Source organism: Podarcis erhardii, assembly GCF_964252035.2.
Source record: "Podarcis erhardii genome assembly, chromosome: 8".
In the NCBI taxonomy this organism is placed as follows: Eukaryota; Metazoa; Chordata; class Lepidosauria; order Squamata; family Lacertidae; genus Podarcis; species Podarcis erhardii.
The window spans coordinates 79643279-79663936 of NC_138499.1; the positions used below are offsets into that span (position 1 = coordinate 79643279).

General features: G+C 42.2%; 1 long non-coding RNA gene across 1 annotated transcript; it reads right to left on the minus strand.

Moving 5' to 3' along the window:
• Positions 1–413: 413 nt before the first annotated feature.
• LOC309348197 lies at positions 414–6425 on the minus strand. Its single transcript, XR_014159291.1, has 2 exons — positions 6363–6425; positions 414–1117 (listed from the first exon to the last, which is right to left on the minus strand). It is a non-coding gene; the product is annotated as an uncharacterized lncRNA (long non-coding RNA).
• Between the last annotated feature and the right edge of the window lie 14233 nt (positions 6426–20658).

Here is a 20658-nt window from a genome sequence, read left to right on the forward strand (position 1 = left end):
GCAGTATGAGCTCATAATTGCCTTCCCATTAGATATAGATGTGGCTGTGAACCAAGTTATTACTTAGACCAAGTTAGCAGACTGGACAATTTAGCTGAGAAATCTAGCACTGGATGCTACTACATCAAAATTCACCATGTCGGTAATTCAAACAAAATTATCACAAATTATATTCTCCCCCCCCTCTCTCCCCCCACCCACTCTGCTGTCTAAGAGGGAAATTTCACTGTGTTATTGTTTGACAATAGAGTGAGTAGGCATTTCCTTAGCCCAAAGCTCTGGTCAAAATAGTCACTATTTGCCTTACAACCAGTTGTTTTGTTCATTTTCATTTTGTTATTCGATAAAACTGCACCGATATATGCAAATGAGCAGTGTTTCCTCCTACTGTGACACCTTTTTTTTTTAAAAAAAAAAAACAAACCACACTCTCAAGTAGTTTTATTACACAGCAGTAGGGTATGAATTATTCTTCAGATGTACATTCATTAGCATCAAATGTAAATTACTTTTGGGCTTTACATTCATCTGGGTTTAAGCTCACAGAAAGCTGTCTGGTTAGCTGAAATGGTTTCGTGTATTGCCTTCTAGACTCTCCGCCCCCCCCCCCCAATGTTCTCACTGCCATTTTAAGTTGTTTTAGGTACTTGACCTATGGTCGTCATCTGGGTCTTGGCATGATGACAAAGTAGTGATCTACCGGTAATTCTTTATGTGCCAAGCAATTCCTTAGTATAGCAGGACCAAAGTCCTTTAAAATATAGCAGCTACCATGAAAGTACAAAGCATAAAGCCTGGTCCTTTTTTATTTTTTTTATTTTTTGAAACAATATCTCCAGGTGTTAACTCTGTTCCATATTCTCAAAATCTTTACACCTGGCATTTACTTTAGTGGTGAGTGATCTTTCCTTGGTCCCTTGGCATCAGATAATTAGTATTGCGTCAGTGTTGCTTCCAGTCAGTGTGGAAAATGCTGAGTTACATGGACCACTTTATCCTGCTAGTTAATAATCTCACAGTTGTGCTTTGTTTGCAGCAATGGTAATTTTTTCATTATATAAATAGGGATTTGAACGGCATGGAGATCAGTGTTGCTGGCTGTGTGTTCAAAGGAAGACTGAGAAGAAAGAGTAATAATATTCTTTCAAGTTCTGGAAACATTCCTACTTTGTAATATGGTATTTGATGTTCAATGTCATAATCAAGAATCAGGCAGCTATGCTAGGACTACAGTTGGGTTGAATGAATAGTGAATCAGAGGAGGGAGATTATTTAGGGTAGATCTACACCTGTCATTTATAATGTTAAAATTGCGTTATTAAAATGTGAACCAGAGGGCACTGCCGAGCAGCAAGCCACCAGCAGTGGAAATCGGCTATTAAGTGTTATAGAATATTTTATTTAATAACATTTAGAAGATCACTGTCGATCCAGCCTTATATAAAGACAGAGAGTGGGCTGCTTCAGTCTCTCATTGTGGCATTCCCCACCTGCATTCTGAAGTGGTACAGTCTGAGGTGTGGTCTACACATGAAGGTGGGTAGAATCTTGAAGTGATAAAATGGAATTTACTACTTCAGAGTGCAGGGGTGTTTTTAAATGCTCCTCCATGTTTTTTAAAAAGAGGCCTGCATACCATATGTTAACATGGTGACAATATCCTTTCTCTTGTGTTGTTCCCTGAAGTCTACTGTCATTCTGTCTTCATTCCACCACCTGATTCCCATCATTCTGCTGTACACATATACCAAGTCCCTCAAAGATTTTTCTACGTTATTTTCATAAACTCTTCATGGGGAATGAAAAGCCCTGTGGACATACACAGGCACACATTGTTCAGTCTGATTCCAACTAATACTGAGCATTAAGCACAAGTTCCAGGGCTAAGCTTGCCAAAACATGGCTGAATTAAATCCCTGATTAGTCCCTTCCGCACAACAGGCTACATACACAATGTGATATTCTGGGTGTTCTGTTTCCAAGTTTCTGTATAGCTTAGCACAAATTTGCGCTTCTGTTGTTTTGTTTCCCATTTGGTATCTCTCAAAACTTGATGAGCCAAAATGAATCATTCCAAATGGAAAACATAAACAGCAAAATAGGAGATGAAGAAGAAACATAGTGTGGAGATCATGGGGATGACTCTCAGAATGCAAAATGCCTGTAAGCACATGAAAATTTAAGGAAATTAGCAGGGAAGAATGTAATGAGGGAGGACAGATTGTCCATGGATATGCCTTAAAATCGGTTAGCCAATCTGCAGGAATCTTCAGCTAGAAGCCACAATGGGAATCTCCCACCAGATGTCAAAGAGAAAAACAGCTACCAGACTTTTAGACGACATCTGAAGGCAGCCCTGTTTAGGGAAGCTTTTAATGTTTGACAGACTACTGTATTTTAATATTTTGTTGGAAGTCGCCCAGAGTGGCTGGGGAAACCCAGCCAAATGGGCGGGGTAGAAATAATAAATTGTTGTTGTTGTTAAATTATGCTTGTGTACAAAGATGCAAGCAACAGCCTGGTAGCTTGGTAGGAGGTGTCCATAACATTGCTGCAGAGTGACCCTGCTCAAAAATAGTATGTATGTGGAACTGTTTATTTTATAAGGTTGTCTAAAAGATGGGATGCGGGTGGCGCTTGGGGACGTGGGTGGTGCTGCGGGTTAAACCACTGACTTGCCGATCAGAAGGTCGGCGGTTCAAATCCCTGCAACGGGGTGAGCTCCCGTTGTTGGGTCCCTGCTCCTACCAACCTAGCAGTTAGAAAGCACGTCAAAAGTGCAAGTAGATAAATTTACCTTCCAGTGGGAAGGTAAATGGCGTTTCTGTGCGCTGCTCTGGTTCGCCAGAAGCGGCTTAGTCATGCTGGCCACATGACCCGGAAGCTGTACTCCAGCTCCCTCGGCCAATAAAGCGAGATGAGCGCCGCAACCCCAGAGTCGGTCACGACTGGACCTAATGGTCAGGGGTCCCTTTACCTTTTACCTAAAAGATAAAACGATAATAAATATGAATCAGAATTCACCAGATTTTTACTCTGGAACACATGACATTCTAAAAGGTAAAAGGTAAAGGACCCCTGGACAGTTAAGTCCAGTCAAAGGCGACTATGGGGTTGCGACACTCATCTCGCTTTCAGGCCAAGGGAGCCAGTGTTTGTCCACAGACAGCTTTCCAAGTCACGTGGCCAGCATAATTAAACCACTTCTGGTGCAGTGGAACACCATGACAGAAACCAGAGCACATGGATATGCCATTTACCTTCCCTTTGCTGCGGTACCTATTTATCTACTTGCACTGGCGTGCTTTTGAACTGCTAGATTGGCAGGAGTTGGGACAGAGCAATGGGAGCTCACCCCATCACAGAGATTCGAACCGCCGACCTTCTGATCGGCAAGCCCAAGAGGCTCAGTGGTTTAGACCACAGCACCACCTGCATCCTTACATGGCATTCTAATGTAATATAGACAGGTATGAATGAACTTTATTACGGTCACAGACCAGGATAAAAATAATAATAAAAAAAAACCCCATATAAATAAAATAGCAGTTAGGATTTATTTTTTTTAACCGATAATTGTTAGAGCAAATAAGGACAAAGAAACAAGCATAGGATAAAACATCTGAATAAAATACAAGATTAAACACAGATAATGGATGGATAAAAACTGATAATTAAAACAGATAAGAACTAAAAACAAATAAAAACACGCAGTTAAAACAACTGTAAGAGCATAAGAACTAAAAGACTCGCAGTTAAAACAACTATAAGAGGCTGCAGAGTAGAAGCCTCTGAAATAGAGGACACTCACAACATTAGAAACTGATGTGCAAATATGGTTAAAACAGACAATTAAAACAATGTACAACAATAAATTTAGAAACAATGTACAACAATAAACTATCCCAGGGAGTTGACTCAGAGTCACCCATGGAACCGAGTTTGGGGATTTTCATGCCGGACTATTTTGAGTTGGGCAATGGTCTGCGCCTACAGATTTGTACACAGAATCTGGCGAACATCCAGGTCTTCTTCTGATCTTTGCCTAACAGCAAAAATAGACAGGTATGTGTTTATCAATACATACAGTATTGTTAAGCTGATTGCTGAACTAGGTTTCCCATTCCAGTTTCCCATGACAAATTATCCCTCTGAGAAAATTGCAGGGGGCATTTCTGGTGCTTTTTTGGTGGGAGGGTGGCTAAAAAAATTCTCTGAAATTTTCAGGAGGTGGTTGCTTCTTACCTTAATGCAACTCCACAGGAAGTGCAGATGGAAGAAAATTGTGGAGAGAGTTTCATGTTGCTTTGTGCTGGCCGCAACTTCCTGGAATGCCTTTGGGAGCAATATGATATTGCACAATGTGTCAAGAAGTTATCCCAAGAAGTGTGGCTGGTGAGACACTGCAGAGAGTGGAAGTAGTACAGAGTAGGACAGAGCTTCCTTTTTTTTAAATAAAAAAAGTGATAAAAAGGAAAGCATTCCTATCAGCAGCACACCTGACAATAGCTAGGAGGTGGGAAGATTTAGGAGACAACTTGCTATCTGAATGGTATGTAGCCTTATTAGACTTTACCGATTGGTTGGGGTCTGCGTTGCTCCCAGGAGGGAAGAAGGAAGTCAAATGACACTGAGGTTGATTCAGAGAAAGAGTTCTTTATTCCTGCTCTCTGGAGCAGCAGAAAGGCACTTGCGTGATCAGTTCACAGCAAGAGCACTTAAAGAGTGGTTACACACAGCTTATATACTCTTTCTGGTCTCCTTGCCCCCTCCCCAGGAATCCAGCCACGTCAGCTTATACACGTAAGTTGACATCCCCAGGAATCCAACCACGTCAGCTTATACATGATAGTTCACATCCATGACCATAAACAGATGCTCCTGTTCCGGTACTCTTGACCATAAAAGGGTGTTCCTGTTCCTGTATTCCTTATCTTGGGGTAAGAAGGTCACCAACTCTAAGAGCACTCCTGACGCCGTTCCCGGACTAGGTCTGTGCGTCAGTGTGGTCAGGATGTAAGATAAGACCCAGATGTGCCATCCCTGCTCCACTTTGGAATGGACAAGGCCATTCATTAGGTGTCACAGACTGATAAAGGAAAGAGCTTTGTTTATACAGCTGGGTTCCTCTTATACGTTTAATCAAGAGCTCAAGTTAATAGTTTTTAGCTAATGCACACATGGAGGAGGAAAAATGGGATTTTGGGGCCTGTTTCAGACTGACTGCACAGTCAGGTTTTAGATTTGGGAAACCCATTCCTTCAGTATGCTTATTTTCTGCTGCTCCAGACGGTAGGACCTAAATCAATGGATTCAAATTACAAGAAAGGAGATTCTGACTAAGCATTAGGAATAAGTTTCTGATGCTAAGAGCTGTTCAACAGTCGAACAGACTGCCTTGGAAGGTGGTGGAATCTCTTTCATTGCAAGTTTTTTTTAACTGAGTTTGGATAGCCATCTGTCAGGGGTTCTTCAACTGTGATCCCTGCATTGCAGAAGGTTGGAGTAGATTACTCTTGGGATCCCTTCCAGCTGTACGATTCTATTATTCTATGAACTGGCAACCACCAACCACAAACGGTCTTCTGTGGAATGACAGTATAAGATCACAATGTAAACAAAGCAATAGAATAAGTAAAGAACAGAAGTTTTACAGTGAAGCAGAGATTCAACTATATGTCACTTACATGTTTAGGATGTTGTATGCTGTTTTGTTTTTTTAAAAGCAAATAAAATAGCAAACAAAAACAAAACACAACCCCTTGGCTATCTTGTAAGGTTAAATAAGGTGACAACCGACTCCTTGATTTTGTGTGTGTGGGGGGGTGTTTGGTAGAAATTTCACCCCCTCCCATAATCTTTTGAGAGGGTGCCAGTTCAGCCCCAGCCACCAAAGAAAGGTTGAAAAATACATTTCTGACATTTTCAGCACAGTTCTAGTTACTTCTTAAATGAAGTGATTCGCTTTTGCTCTTTTCTATAGTTAACAGCCCAAGATGTCTCTTAAATGGGCATCTATGGCCAGAAGGCACCTCATTTAATTAGCATTGATGGTTTTTGATGGCTGGTGGTCACCCCCCACCTGCATGAATAGAGAATGAAAAATAGAGGCAGTTGGAAGTTAGGCAGCGCAGGAGACAAAAAATTGTAGCATTCTGGCACGAAAGAGCTATGAGGGAAGCAGGAAGGATATGCTATGGATTCTTGGGGAAAGAAATGTTGCTGTAGAGATTAGTTTTTTCTGTTTCAGTCTGTGTCTACTTCAGCTTGTATGTGTGTAAATAAATCACAGAAAAAGACAACAGACAACCTCTCCTCACAAGGAAACCAATCTGGCATTAGCTTCTTCCTGAACTACTTACCATTGAAGCTGGGAAGTGAAAAACAGCTTCATTCACACCATCAAATCCTGACTAACATGTGCTTTGTTGTTTAGTCATTTAGTCATATCCGACTCTTCGTGACCCCATGGATCAGAGCACACCAGGCACTCCTGTCTTCCACTGCCTCCCGCAGTTTGATCAAACTCATGCTGGTAGCTTCGAGAACACTATCCAACCATCTCATCCTCTGTCGTCCCCTTCTCCTTGTGCCCTCCATCTTTCCCAACATCAGAGCCTTTTCCAGGGTGTCTTCTCTTCTTATGAGGTGGCCAAAGTATTGGAGCCTCAGCTTCATGATCTGTCCTTCCAGTGAGCACTCAGGGCTGATTTCCTTAAGAATGAAGAGGTTTGATCTTCTTGCAGTCCATGGGACTCTCAAGAGTCTCCTCCAGCACCATAATTCAAAAGCATCAATTCTTTGGTGATCAGCCTTCTTTATGGTCCCGCTCTCACTTCCATACATCACTACTGGGAAAACCATAGCTCTAACTATACAGACCTTTGTTGGCAAGGTGATGTCTCTGGCAAGGTGATGTCTCCACATGTGCTAGCTTGATGTAAATGCATTCAGATCCTTTACTCCTCCCTTCATGGAAGTGGGGAAACAAACCAGAAAGCCACAATCAGCCACTATTTCCCATTACCTATTAGAAGAAGTGACCAGGCAGGCTTGGGAGATTAGCCTCAGGAGCTGCCTGTCAAGGAAGCAATTCTTCTTTACAGAATACAAGAGGAGAGGAGAGGGAAAGAACCCAGACACATTGGCAGTTGGACCCTGAAGGAGAGACAGAGGAAGAAGCTTGATGATCTGACTTAAGCCTGCTCCTGTTGTATTGTGTGCTCTGTAAATGTCCTGCTTGCTGATACAGTGCAGCTGGAATGGTACTAAGCATGTTTCTGATGGTTTAAGTGTCTAACCCAGGCTTCCTCAACCTCGGCCCTCCAGATGTTTTTGGCCTACAACTCCCATGATCCCTAGCTAGCAGGACCAGTGGTCAGGGATGCTGGGAATTGTAGTCTCAAAACATCTGGAGGGCCGAGGTTGAGGAAGCCCGGTCTAATCCAGGGGTCAGCAACCTTTTTCAGCCACGGGCCGGTTCATCGTCCCTCAGACCATGTGGTGGGCTAGACTATATTTGAGAGGGAGAGGAATGAATGAATTTCTATGCCCCACAAATAACCCAGAGATGCATTTTAAACAAAGGCACACCTTCTGCTCATGTAAAAACACCAGGCAGGCCCCACAAATAGCCTAGAGATGCATTTTAAATAAAACAACACATTCTACTCATGTAAAAACACGCTGATTCCTGGACCATCCGTGGGCCGGATTGAGAAGGCAATTGGGCTGCATCCGGCCCATGGGCCTTAGGTTGCCTACCCCTGGTCAAATCTGTATGTTTATCTTGGGTTTTGGGCCACACACTCCAGTTTCACATATCACACTCTGTTGAAGTTACTTTGAATAAATACTGGTAACTCCAGTAACAGAGGACTCTTTGATCTAGCAGAGATTTTTGTCAGTGGAAAAACCTTTCCCATGGGTTGGAAGTCCCATTAGAATAGCACATTAGGTGGTACAGGGAGGAGCTGCAGGAAAAAGGGGAAATTTGCCAAAATCACATTCTTCCTCTCTATCCTGAAGAACCTTCTGTTTGCAGAGGAGCACAATTGGATGTAGCTCACGGTTATTATTATTTTACAGAGATCAAAGTAATCACAGCCATAATCTTGGGCCTTGATAGCCTATTTATACCTTTGCTATTCATTCTGTTGATAACTATAGGTTCAATAGAAAGGAGAGAGGCAGACCTAATAATAATCATCACCAAGCACTAGAAATCTAGGTATCAATTGTCAGTTTATAAATAGCCGAGAAAGCTATGGAGCATTATAGTATTGGCTAAGAAAGCACACAATGCATTAAAGTGAGGGAAGTGATAGCAAAACAAAAATCAAATTGGATTCCATTTATTCAATACTTTACCAACAGGTATATTAAAAATTATGAGAACTGTAATAGTGCTACAGTCATTCACAGTAATAGCAACAGCCGTAATACGACTCATTTTAACATTAGTTTTGTACAATAACACACACAGGCACTCACACACTTTTACCTATCATCTATCTATTCTAAAATGATCTTGGACCAAGATAGCTCTTCTGAAGCTCCACATTACAATTTCTGAGACCCACTGAGAAGATTCAAATGGTAACACATTTATGCATCAGACTCAGGCATCACAAAGAGACATTCTTGGGGGGCACCTCTCCAGTTCAAGATCATCTTCCAGCTACAGATTCTACATAGTCTAAGCCAGAGATGATCTATAGCAGCAAGGTCCAACTGGTCAACCGTGATCAACAGGTAATCACCTGGGTTCTCCAGGTCGATTGTGGCAGTTAAAAAAGAGATTGCCCAGTAGCTCCTGAGCAATCTTTACGTGCCCCTCCCCTGGCGCTATGCCTTATTGCCTCCATCAGTGCTTCTGCTTTTATTCCATGCATCTGCGGCAGGGTGTGGGAAGGAGTGAGGGAGTGAGGGCTGTGGACTGATGGATGAGTGATTTTGTTCAAAAAAGGTCAACAACTTTGGTCTTTCCCCCTAAAAAAAGCTCGACAACTATGGACAATGACAATGGGTAGATCAGTGCCAGTTTTATCATACTGGGAGTAGATTGCAGTCTCTATAGATTTGGACGTGCCTGATCTATAAAGGTAAAGGTAAAGGTACCCCTGACTGTTAGGTCCAGTCACAGACGACTCTGGGGTTGTGCAGAGGCTTCATTCATTTATATAACACCATTAGGATATTTTCAGTGAGTTTTTGATGAACCCCTTTTTGCTTCTGGCTTTAACAGTGTTGTAGCTCAAGCTGCGTGTGTAATTTACATATTTCCTGTAAATAAATAAACAAATTCAGCTGTTCTTCGCAGCAGGAGGTTATACAAAAATCATTTGGCATGCGCCGTGTTTTATGAGCAGTTGCAATATGGACTCAGAACAAATTGCACTGGGTGCCTATCGATCAATCAATCAGATTGAATAGAAATCGTGGTGGTTCACTGAAGATAGTGGCAATCTTACTAATTAGGCATCAGTGCTTGTGATATGGGTTGCTCATAATGTACAATTGCTCATAACGTACAACCCTGTTATCAGTTTGAAATTGATACTCACATTGTGTTTTCAAATACGTTTGAGAACAACGTATCCTCTAGGGGCCAATTCTAGGAGCAAATTCTTTTTTTCCCTCTTTTGTGTAACCTCCTGAAGAAAAACGCTGCACCCAGATCAGTTCAAATGTCTGCCCTTATATAGCCACCGGAAAAAGTGTGTGTATGTGTGTTTGTATTTGTGTTGATTATTCCGTTTATATTAGCAATAGAAAAGGCTTTAAACTGCAGCACGTGTTGATTGTTCAGTTTATTTTCTACATTATAATTCTCAGTATGTCTATGCTTGTTTATTGCATTTGTTATTTCCAATGCAGAATAAACCTAATTTCAAGAGCAGCTGCCTATTCCTTAAGCAGGTGCCTTGATCCAGCTGTGGCCATTTTCTAATCTTAATAAGCGGAACGTACAGCAAAATATTGCAGCGTGAAATGCATTTATTTTCCCATGGTAAAGGAAGATACCCTTGTCTAGATTGCTTCTCTCACTCCTGCCAGAAGAGTCAGTCAAATCTGACAACGGTTCTGCACTGTTTAAGACAGTGCATCTTTACTTCAGTTTCCATCATGCCCCAATCCTTCCTGTCAACAGACTCAGGCAATGCTCTTCTATAGCTCCCTCCCCTCATTTTTGTGTTTTTCCTTTGTTTTTCTTCCATTTCTTCCCATGCCATACCTTCCCTCATTACATTCATCCTACAGCCCCCATTCTCTTCCCATCCCCAACAGAAACTCAGTATTCTGTGGCCACTAAGCCCTAAGTGAACTATTTTGGAGGGGTTGCCCCTTATGGTTTTTACCTAAATATTGTTTCTTTCTACTAGAAACCTTGGGGTTCCCCTGAGAATGCTGATATTTCCCTGTTGTTTAATAGTAGCCCTTTTCTGGCTACATCATTGTCCTAATTCAGTGCCTGAATTCAGTATTATTAGTGCAGTATATACAACTGAGGCCCAGCAACAAAATGTTGCAATTGCAGGGGGAGGGGCTTCTGCCATTCCAACCTCCCTGTGGTTTCCTACCCATCCCCAATAAGTCATTTTGCGTACCATGCACACTGAGCATGCTGTTTTGGTTTTGATCTCCATTCGAGGTTAGGGATGCAGTAGGCACAGTTGTGCCCAATCCCCTCTACATTTAATTATTTAATTCATACATTGATATCTAAGCATCATTCTCTCTTTTGTCCCTGAGGCATGGATGCGAGGAGGCTGCAATTTCCATCTGCCTTGTGTTAATCACAACCGGCGCTGTTTCCATTCCACTACGTTTCGAATTCTGCTAAAAACTGCATTGTTCGTCTTGCTCTCTCTCTCCTGTGGCTGAAACTAACATAATTAGTTGCATTAATGGTGATGATGATCGTTAACTACATAACTAACTTCAATGTTTTTCAATGAAAGGGAAACACCAAAAACAATGCAGACAATAACATGTGTATGTAATTTTGTGGACTAAGGGTGGGAGTCACCTAATAAGCACATTACCAGAAGCCCTGTACAAGGACCTCTGCTTGTACAAAAGGGCTTTTGCTCCTTCTGCCTTGCCCACCCCAAATTGGCCTGGCGAACCCTCAAAACAGTGTGTGGTGGGGAGAGAGGGGAGATTATTCTGCCTGACAAGCTGAAATGCTTGCACTGATGGAATGATCAAAAGAGTGCATTGTTGAATTCTACCTGTAAGACCATATTTACTTGCATGATTTCTGTTCCTAACATTATGCAAACTCGCTTTTCTCTTCCAATGAATTTCCCAACATTCCTACACCCGGGACACTGAAAAATAGCTGGAGCGGTTGTATGGCCAAGAATAATTAGGGTGGGATAGTAACTGGAGTCTGTTATGATATAAAATGCAAATGCTGTACTTTTGAACAAAAAATCTTGACATTTAAAGCACATTTCTTTTTCTTTTTTTGTTTTTTTTTGTAAGTGGCCTGATAATTAGAGTGTAGTGTAAAGAACAAGTTCATATGGAAACGTTCTCATTAGATATGCAAGTCATAAATTAAAAATTGGAGGCAAGATTATATTTTCTGAGCTGAGTGTCTTTACATCCACTTAACATTAATCCCTGGTAACCCAAAACAGAAAATATTTAATATTCTTTTTTTTTTTTTTTAGCACAATGAAATAAACCTCCCAGTTGCAATAAACCAAAGAGGTAAGCCAAAATGAGAGGTCAAACAGTAAAATACCAACTCCATACTTCTTATAGTTTTGAGAATAGAAAAAAAGTGGCTTTCCCATGAGCACATCAGATGGGCAAGATAATGGGCAAAACCTTGCCCAATATTTTGGTGCAATCTATGGGCCCCAGTGCCAAGGTGTCCCACACTTATTGAGCATGGAGCAAGCCTTATAGTGAAGGACCAACAACATCTGCTATTGGGTCCCTGAAGCACAGATTCACACAAAGCGGCAAAACATCCTTGCAGGTTATTAACAGGACTTTTATTTGAAGTGTGTATGCAGAACAAAGGTACAGGGCAATAAATACCCAACCTGCACACCCAGTCAGGGTGCACCCCCTTTATATAGATTTGCAGAATAGAATACCACCTGATCTCTTGTAAGCCACCTGATTTCTTGTAAACCCAAAGTTATGGCAACTTCCTATGTCCTTACATGGGCTTGCCCCCCCCCCCTTTCCTTCATGCACCAGCCTCTCCACACCATGAACCTCGACACGTGTTCAAATGTAAAACATGTGATTTATACTAGTAGCAATAAAATGGGGCTTTGTCTCCTGCATTACCCTCCTCCCTTTCAACTCGCCTCCTTGTCTTCAGTCTCTCTCTCCCCCTCCCCCCCCAATCTGGGGCCAGAATAACACACATTCAACCTTGCTCTTATCTTTCACTGCCTAAGCCTAGACATTCCAACGAGAGGCCCATTTGCACTGTAACATTCAAGCATGTCCTTCTAGTTGGTGTAGAAACCTCCCTTTTTGGGATAATAATAGAACAATTATATTGTAATATGCCCCTTCAATAGTGACTGCTGCTATTGCTAGAGGTGGGAGAGAAATCTCATCCAATCTAAAGCTGAACCTACCTAACACCCATCCTTTGAAATGTGTGCTGCTCCAGGTATTGCAATGCAATTCTCCAGCCAAGTAAGGTGGACAATACAATGCATATACTACAACAAAGTTTGCGAAAGAACGCATATATTAGTGAAAACATCCCAAATTGCATTGTGTTAGGAGGCTCTAGTTTGACTAAAATGCTTATATTAAGGAAAATTGCATATAAAAGTGTGTCTATTCACACTAAATGCTGGTGAATTTTCACAAGGACTTCTTTAAAATTGAAACAAGGGAATAAGGAAACTGAGAGGAAGCAAAACTGACAGATTCACCTATCTGTAGTTTTGCAGGACCCCTACGATGAGTAGGGTGCCTGAACACTGATGAAAAAAGGCAGTGAACCTCTATGGCTCTGTGGGATAAGAGGAAGTGCTGGGAAGTCTTGTGGCTTTCCAACTCCTCTTTAATGCCAATCCTCCAGGATTCCTGACAGACAACGAGATATAAATGTGGGTGGCGCTGTGATCTAAGCCTCTAAGCCACTAAGCCTCTTGGGCTTCCCAATCAGAAAGTTGGTGATTCAAATCCCCATGATGGAGTGAGCTCCTGTACTCTGTCCCAGCTTCTGCCAACCTAGCAGTTCGAAAGCACACCAGTGCAAGTAGATAAATAGGTACTGCTGCGGCAGAAAGTAAACGGCATTTCCAAGTGCTCTGGCTTCTGTCACTGAGTTCCATTCTGCCAGAAGAGGTTTCGTCACACTGGCCACATAACCCGGAAAGCTGTCTGTGGACAAACGCCGGCTCCCTCGGCTTGAAAGCAAGATGAGTGCCACAACCCTATAGCCACCTTTGACTGGATTTAACTGCCCAAGGGTCCTTTGGGTTTTTTACCTATAAATGAAATTAATAACATACAGGGCTTGTTCATCCAACACCATATAGAAAGGGGTCCTGCAAAGCAGAATGCTTTAAAACTGTTGCACTGTGTTATCTCTAAAACCTTTCTGAACAGAGCCTGGAATAGGACTGAAAACATAAGATGGCTCAAGTCTCACTGAATGCCTTAAAGTCTTTTTTTTTTATAAATAATATTTATTAGCCGTTTAAAGATTACAAAAGAAAAGAAAAAGAATTAAACAATACAATACAATACAATACAAAAACAAAACAAAACCACCCCACAGCCCAAACCCTAAAACATTAAATCAGCCAAACAAAACAAAAACAATTAAAAACACATCCAATAATTTCGATATCATAACTTTCATTCACTTGTTTCAGCGACCTCCTCACACCTCCCATTTTGTATTCCACTTCAATTAACTGTTTCAGCAATTCCTTTCCATCTTCCTCTGTTTTCTGTCCTGTAATTTATCTTAACATATTCTAACCTTATTTTTTCCCTTTAATACATTTACAATCTGTCTGTACCTAATTCCCTGTAACATTTCTGCTAAAGCCATATAACTTCATTCCATCATTTTTCTAACATTCATTAATTTTACAATATTTCTGTAAATAATCTTTAAACTTTTTCCAGTCTTCTTCCACCGACTCTTCTCCCTGGTCTCGGATTCTGCCGGTCATTTCCGCCAGTTCCATATAGTCCATCAACTTCATCTGCCATTCTTCCCGGGTGGGTAAATCTTGTGTCTTCCAATACTTCGCGATGAGTATTCTTGCTGCTGTTGTTGCATACAGAAAGAAAGTTCTGTCCTTCTTTGGCACCAATTGGCCAACCATGCCCAGGAGAAAGGCCACTGGTTTCTTCCTCTGGTACATTCTTTCACCTTTGGTGGACATGCCCAAGGATTAAGACATTCTGGGAGATGATTTATAATGAAATGAAAAAGGTATTCAAATATACCTTCCTGAATGCCTTAAAGTCTTGGTCATATCTTAATATCCACTAACCAGGACGTTATATGATAGAGCAGGGATTCCCAAAGTGTGGCACCTGGAGATACACAAAAGGATTTCAAAGAGTACACAGCCGATTTTTAATATATATATATATATATATATATATATATATATATATATATATATTACTTTAACACTTTTTTTAGCTTGGGGGGGGGAATCAAAGAGAAAATAGTATTATTAAAACTACCCAAAAATTATCTTCACCTAAGAAGGGGTACTGTGGTAAGACTAGATCTGTAAACGGGGGTAAGTTTGGGAAACACTGCTAGAACTCTTCTATAAACTAAACTGTTCCAGATTCATTAACAATATTTAAGGCAGAAGCATACTTTACACAGTTGTTAATTCAGACTCTGGCAGAATGAAATCCTGACCCACCTGACCACTGGTGCGTTTCATTCCTTAGAACCAACTAGTGTTTGTTTTGCTGCTGTAGATTTTGAGTTACATTGCCAATTTAATTCACATTTCCTTAAAAAAAATTCACAAGACACTCCTAAACCTCGCTAAAAACAACATTGCTTATCTAGAAGTAGCCTGGAGCAGACCTTAATGGACCAAGTTTAAACCCTTGTAAATGAGTCAATTGTAACAGGAATGCTGGCATGAGTTCAGCCGGTAGCTTTGCCAGGAGTAGCTCCCATAACAATTACACTTCCTTGATTGAAATCTATCAATCACTGCCATAAAAAATATACCATGCCAGCATGTCTCTTCCTCATTTAGAAGTATTATTGTGATTTAGAAAGTATCAAGGTGAAATAATATCATTAAAAAAAATTAAAATGCAACAACACGAAAATGCTTGTCAGACATAAACATCACCATGAATTAAAGAAGTTAAGCTGCATTATGCTCTGTGGGGAAGCGATAGACACATAACCTGCACTGGGAAATATCTAGACTGCATTATGAGGGCTAAAGTTCACTGTTCACTGTGAATCATAGTGACACAGTAAACAAGGATAGCCTGAATAGCTGTGATTAACTGGAGAACTTGACAAAATGAAGAATAAATTAAAGCAAAAGGAGATGAATTTAGGAATGGTTGTAAAGCACCTGCCTTGAGTGCAAAAATTTCCAGGTCCAACCCCCTACCAAAATTTCCAAACAGAGTCCCTTTTCTGAAACCCTAATGAGTGGAGGAATAGGAAATATGTTTAAGGATAAATCACGATTGGTATGGATTAAACAACTGTAGTTAATTTTGGATTAGTCTTTTTGGGAGGGCAGGGACAACTGCATTTTTCTGTGTAGCATTTAAAATTACAGTCTATTGATTTTTCTATTTTTACTGCATATTGTACATATAAAAAAACCACACTAGTCTCCCTCTTTGCCTTTGCTTATTAACACCATATTAATGACTATGTTGAGGTTACAGAAGAACCGTGATCTTTACCATTTGTGTATACATCTCACCAAATTGCACTAGAAATTGCAGGAATTTTATTACGGTAATTGCAACACAGAGAGGAAGTGTGCAAGGTGACAGGATCATAGCGAGGCATCAGATATGTGTGTGTGTGTGTGTGAGAGAGAGAGAGAGAGAGAGAGAGAGAGAGAGGGAGAGAGATTACAGATGAATGGAGAATTAGTCAGAGGGAAGATAAGAGTAAAAATATATAGCCAGAGTGTACCACTTAGAATCCTCCATATTGCTTTCTATCTTACAATCTTTTAATAAAATCTTGTGTAAAATAACAGAAGGTAAAACCATTGAGATGCTCTGTTGCAACTGGGCAATAAAAAATAGCAGCTTACAATAAGAAACATAGGAGCATCAGCAGAGTAATGACCTAGCCCTTCCAATTAGCGTACCATGAATGACTATCTCGTTCAACATGGGTTGATTGATGATCCCTGATACCCGTGTTTGATGAAGCACTTCTGGCCTTGCAGTCATTTCCCTCCTTGTCCCCCAGTCTTGCTAAGGCATGTCACTTACTTATGTGGCCCTGCAGCCTTCCTTTGCTGTGACCATGCTACTAACAACATCAAGGCTGTGTGCTGAAGCTGTCTGCCTGCTAATGCAGTGTCTTTCCCTTTACTGGAGAGCAGGAACCATTGTTCAATGGCAGAACACACACTTTTCATTCAGAAGGTCCCAGGGAGGAATGACCACTCCCCACATTAAATGGGGGTCGCCCTTTGCACGGTCGTGCACAGCCCATGGACCCTATGTGGCACCATTAGCACAGGCTTGGCTTCCCCTTCCCCAGGTAGGACACCTGGAGGTCTCCACCTACCTCAGCCAGTTGCCCAATCCTGCATGGGGAGGCGTTGCCAAGGTGATCAGTCCAGGTAGGGGGAGGGACCACCCTGCCCACGCAATAGGGGGAGGGTCTCACCTGGGAATCGTCAATTGGCTCCAGAGCTTCTCCCACCCTACCCACCCTTAGTTAAGACTTCTTTTGCAGGTTAACCTTTTCTCCACAGTTACGCGGGTGCTGCTACATCAAGGTCACTGTTGAAGGGCCAGAAAGGAATTCCCCTGCGCTGGCAGGTTTGCCTTTCCCGTAGCAAAACGTCACAACTTTGGCGGTATCAGGCCTTGGGTGGGATTCTTTAGTCTATCTTCCCTGAATGGGGTGGGGGGCCTGCAGCGGTGACCCACGCCCCCTCCTCTTTGTGGTGGTGATACTAGGGTTCCCCATTAAAGGGGTTGTTTGAGGGAAGGCTTTGGCTATACGCCTAGAGGTCATCATTGCTCTCCCCTGAGATGGCAGTGTAATAGGGGCAGGCCCTCTCGAACATATGTTCTCCAGAGCCAGCCCACCCACCCCCACTGGGTAACCCTGATGTTTCCCAGATCCCCGGCGGGGGACTGGGAGGGATAAACACCCAATGCCTGAGCCAAGGTCTACCCATATCTGAAACATAATAAAGTTGTGGCCAATTTTAATCCCATAGCACGTTGTCCTGAGTCGTTATTCCACACGGGGGCCACCCAGGGTTTGGGGGACTCTGCCTGTCCACGCAATACGATTTTCCATTGGTGAAAAAATTGGAGTTTGGCTTTTGCTGCTCAACTCCCCATGAGACTCTGAGTCTTCTAAGTCCATGATCGGTCAGAGAAAAATGGATGGAGGCAGGATCCAGTGGAAAGCAAGGGAGATATTTATTTTTCTGTTGCAATTGAATTCCTTCCCCAATGAGAGAGAGAGTCCCAGAACCAAAGTGTGCAGGAACCTTTAAATCATTTTGACATTGCCCAACCCCCTTAGCCAAAGACCACCCCAAAATCATCATACATACATCATAGGAGGTGGCCTACAGCAGAAATCCTGTCTACCTGAGATGATACCTGAGAATGGTCTCTGGTTGCATTACTTGGGCAACCTGGCCATTCTTTTGTGATGGTTAACACTTTAGTTCCTGAATCCAGGTCACAGGCTCACCCTATTCCTACACAAATATGCCCTTAAGACAAGATTTGTAAGTGAATCTTAAAGTGGTATCATAACTCATTGAATGTGAGGTATGGATGTAGCCTACAACTCCGATCAGCCCTTGCCAGCATGGCAAGCAACCTGGGATGATGGTAGTTGTAGTCTGACAACATGGGGGCGGCATTGCCTTAGCTACCCCTGATCTACTTCAAATGACAATGGTGTACCAATATCACTTTAATTAAAAAAACCCAATCCTTTACAACATTCATTTCTGCGCACCCCATTGCACAGAGCAGCTGGACGGCAAAATGCATGCTACGGTGGCTTCCTCCTTCAGCTTAAGTTGGGGTAATACAGCCTGACTGTAAATGTCACTTGAGGGGGGCCAGAGCTGAGATCAGACAGCTCACGTGAGGGGCTGAGTTGCACTCTGCGCTCAAAAGCTTCATTTGAAACATTTGAAGTCGGTTCCTGAGGCAGGCTGCCTACCTGGGGTAAGACCTAGGTTAATCTCTTCCAGGTGGTTGAACATGAAGACATCAGTCAGTGTTACAGCCACTTGCCTCTTCAAAGTAACCGGAGACAGCTGCTGTTAAGCTAATCAATACTCAAGTGTAGAGAATGAAAAGCAAAAGGTTCTCTTTCTGCAGGGGTTGGCAGCATGCTTAGAATTACAAAGTGCACTTTTGTTGGCTTTGATGGGCGAGAGCCTTTTTCTTCTTTTTTTTTAAAGAGGAGCTCCCTTGTTTGGCAAAGTTGTGTTTATCAATCTGAAATGTTACTCTGATAGAAGTGCAATCCATTGTTGCCCAGGTGTATGGAAATAGTTTCCTAGTGGTTACAGCAAAGGACCAATCACTTAGAAAACCTGAAGGCCTAGGATCGACTGAACAGTTTATCTATCTTCTTGAAATCAGCCAGCAGACTTATCCTTTGGATGGGGCAAGGTCCTGTGTCTTGGTTATATTTCAGAGAGTGAAAATCCAGACAGAAAAGTTGTTGAGCTTTCTAAGGCAAGGTTGTTGAGCTTTGCATGCAAAGTCACACACAAAATGAGGTTTTAGAGCTTTCTTTCCCAGAAATCCCTAAGATTACCACTATATATATATATATATATACATATAAATTATAAAATGTACCACAAAACTTATCACTTATACAATCTTTTGTGTATAAGTGAGGGCGATGTGAGGGCGATCTGGCTGCGACATCTGTCACCCCATTGATCGCCAGGGTTGATTCGGCTGATCTGGCTGGCTAGGCGGGTGTCCCCTTCCTCCCTCACCGCTCCATATGCGTCCCTCCCGAAGCAGCGCGCTCGGTGGAAGAGGACGACCATCCCAGATAGAAGGAGTGTACCGTTCTTCGGTCAAGGGTATACGATAGCTGCGCTCCCCTGCTAGAACCTCCAAACAAGATCTTAACAAATCATCCTTCCCCTTCTCCATTTTTGCAATACTTCCAATAATACTCCTCACTAAACTTCTTGTAAACCTACAAACGTTGCTTGATCCTCACAAATACTTTTCAAGTAGTCCATAAATTTACTCCAGTCTTCCGTGAATTTATGGTCCCGCCCATTTCGAATCCTTCCTGTTAGTTTATCTAGTTCTACATAGTCCATTAACATCATTTTCCGTTCTTCAATCGTCAGTAATTCTTCTTGCTTCCATTTTTGGGCCAGTAATATTCTTGCTGCTGTTGTTGCATATAAAAAGAGCTTACATTCCTTTCTATTTATATCACTCCCCACAATGCCCAGTAAAAATGCTTCTGGTTTCTACCAAAATTACCACTTCCAGTAAGGGTTGACTTACATTTGGATTTTCCCAGACATTAAAGGGATTACCCCCCAATGGCTGGATCCTGGATATGTCTGGGAAATTCCAGATGTATGGCAACTCTACATAGGATGGGCAGGTGAAAAAGGGGAAAGGACTTCTGCATTTCTCTAACAGTTGACTAGGAGAGGAGGTTTTTGCCTGACAAACCAACTCCTGCAGATCTAATAGAAGCTCTGTCCTCTTTTGCAAATGGTCACTTTAATCTTGTGAGATTCCCCGGATGTTGAACTAGATCTCTATGGGCTCGATGGAGGGTCTCCCCCGCATAACCCCTGCATCAATTGGGAGTTGCCTGCATAGATAGTTGAAATAAAATAAACATTAAGAATAAATGGTTCAGATTCTCTCCTCAGCTGGTGTTACGTTGTCCACAGGCCCTGTCCAGCTGCAACCTCAAGCCTCTTCGAATAGCTCAGGACCCATACATAATGGCACAGCAGTAGATTGTATGACCAAATCCACCATCCCTTTCTGTTGCTCCTATCTGCCGAGGGATGAGGAGAAAATTGACATTCCTCTGCTTTCCTGCATTGCTGAACTCTTGTGAACATGAGGTAACATTTTTGGAAGGATGTTATATACACTGAGCCAATCATGGGGTGGTACAGGTCCTACAGAACTATAGGACCTGTGATACGTGGGTGGCACTGTGGTTTAAACAACTGAGCCTCTTGGGCTTGCCGATCAGAAGGTTGGTGGTTTGAATCTCTGTGATGGGGTGAGCTCCCGTTGCTCTGTCCCAGCTCCTGTCAACCTAGCAGTACGAAAGCATGCCAGTGCAAGTAGATAAATAGGGACCACTGCAGTGGGAAGGTAAACAGCATTTCCATGCACTCTGGTTTCCATCACAGTGTCCCATTGTGCCAGAAGCGGTTTAGTCACGCTGACCACATGACCTGG